The sequence below is a fragment of the Dromiciops gliroides genome, chromosome 1 (assembly GCF_019393635.1).
Source record: "Dromiciops gliroides isolate mDroGli1 chromosome 1, mDroGli1.pri, whole genome shotgun sequence".
In the NCBI taxonomy this organism is placed as follows: Eukaryota; Metazoa; Chordata; class Mammalia; order Microbiotheria; family Microbiotheriidae; genus Dromiciops; species Dromiciops gliroides.
This window is the reverse complement of record NC_057861.1, coordinates 463,741,748-463,744,437: the sequence shown is the minus strand read 5'-3', so window position 1 is coordinate 463,744,437 and position 2,690 is coordinate 463,741,748.

The window sequence follows — 2,690 nt, the reverse complement described above, 5'->3', positions numbered from 1 at the left end:
TGACGCAGTGGATAGAGCACTGGCCTGGAGTCAGGAGTACCTGAGTTCAAATCCAGCCTCAGACACTTAACACTTACTAGCTGTGTGACCCTGGGCAAGTCACTTAACCCCAATTGCCTCACTTAAAAACAAAACAAAACAAAGAACTGATGGTATCTGAATACAAATTGAAGTATATTTTATTTTTGTTAGTTACCCTTTATCTTTTTTTGTCTATGTTCTTTCACAACCTGACTAATGTGGAGATGTTTTGCATGACTGCACATGTATAACTTATATTGAATTGCTTTATTTCTTAGGGAGGTGTGGGAAGGGTGGGAGGAATAAAATTTGTAACACATAGTTTTAAAAAACCAATGTGGGGGCGGCTAGGTGGCGCAGTGGATAGAGTACCAGTCCTGAATTCAGGAGGACCTGAGTTCAGATCCAGCCTCAGACACTTAACACTTACTAGCTGTGTGACCTTAGGCAAGTCACTTGACCCCAATTGCCTCACTAAAAAAAAAAAAAAAAATGTGAAAACTTTGTTCTTTTTAAAATCTAATTAGGGGAAAATGCTAGATAGATAGATAGATAGATAGATAGATAGATAGATAGATAGATAGATAGATAGATAGATAGTGTTAAGGGCTAAAATTCTAGCTAAACTGTCTAAAATATCTAATGAGTGGTCGCCAATCAATTACAAGCTTTAGCAAGAGTTAGACTTTTAAGCATTTATTAAGGAGAATAAGAATTTGGTAAAGAGAGAGAGAAAGGCCTAGATTCCTATCTATTAAAGGGAGAGCACATTTCTAGCTCCCTTCTCTGCCAGCGTCCTCAGGAAAGAGAGTGAGACTGAGCGCCAGTCTCTTCCTTCCTCCTCCCACTAGCCCGCGTCACTTCCTGACTCCTGGTCTTGCCCTCAAAGACCTTCCCTTCATGGGCAGAACTCTTCTACAGTAAGTATCCAGCAGGTGGCGTCATTCCAATCATTACAGTCCCCCCTGTTGTTCCTCAAGAAACAAAATGTTTCCTTGACGGAACAGTAAAAACAATATAATAACTATTGCTAACTAATAATATGTGAACAACAATATAGAAAAGGAAGAGAGGAAAGTTTTGTCCAGAGGGGCGATTTTTTTTGTCCTCATGAACCGACGCTTTGACATTAGTCTTGCAAAGGGAGGGCCTCTGCAGAGAATACATGTTACAGATGGTGTATATTATAATAGAAAGAGAAAAAAAACAACAAAAACAACAAATCAAAACTGTTCATTTAAAGTCTCTGAAAGTCTTTTCTCAGATGTCCTCTAGGTGTAGTCGTGGAATGGAAGTCTTTTCAGGGGTTGATGTGTGGATGCTGGTAATCAGCCAGGAAAATTTCCTACAAAATTGAGCTTAACACAACTTTAAAATAGCTTTGTCAATAATCAAATCAAACAATGAAAGTTCTCAAAAACATGTCTAAGGGAATTCAGAATCTTGGTTGTTACACATGAAACATATAATAAAACAAAAATTGAAACATCCTTTAAAATTATATATTACTATAGTCCCCCCTTTTGGAGGGTAATTGAGAAGACAATTGCTGCAATATTAATTTTTTAAAAATAATTTTTATCTTTGTTTCATCACCTTTTGCATCATCTGCCTAATTATCCTCATGCCATTATGAGAAATTACAAATCTAATATAATTGGTAACAGATGTCAAGGCCAAATTCAACACTGTTATTTATCATGACATCTGAGATAATTATGGGGGTTACCATAAAAGAACAGAGAAATGATGGGATATGAGCATTCCCACACTTGAGCAATATATACTGTCCATGCAGTATGCCAGGCTTAAAATAGGTGGATGGAATATATGTCCATGCCACCGAACATATTGGAGGAAACTGAGTCAGACTTAATCAGATGCATGGGATTGAGATGTCCATGGCATCAGGCATATAGGAGGCAGCATAGAAGCCAGGTGTAGGAGTGAGATGGGTGGGATGAATACTTCCAGCCATCTGTACAATATTGTGGGGAAAAATAAAATAAAATATTAAACCAAGAGAATCCAACCTCAACATTTGTCAAAAGCCATTCCCTCGGCCATACCTTGACTTCATGCATGTCTCCCCTCATGTGACAGTTCAGTGTCTGCTCTTGCATGTATTCCTCTTGTGATTGGATGGCATCTTGGCCAACTGGCATTTGATAACTCAGAATAAAGGCAATTAATGTCTTAAATGATAAGTTCCCATAATCCAAGTCTCATATGGATTTAAAAATTGAGGATAATAAATGATTGCAAAAAATGTGAATACATCTTGACTCAGAACACAATATATAATTATGCAACAATTTCAAATAATACCCCTTTTTTTTAACTTAGTATACAATTACTTTTTTGAAAAATCTGAACATATTTAAATACAAGTTAAAGCACAACACAATCTCAAAGAAAACTTTTACAAATGTTCCCCTCTTTTTTTTTTTTCGGAATATGCTTATCAAAAATAATACTTCTAGAATCAATTTACACTTGCCATGGCAAACAATTTGCCAGGGAAATGCTTTAAAGAGTTTGATCAAATAATCAGTTGAGAAAAAATAGCAAAAACAAACAACTCAGAATATGGGAGCACAATACTCCTAGAATTAACATTGTATAATAAAATCAAAACCATCTTGCAATGTTTCAAAATTAGATAGACA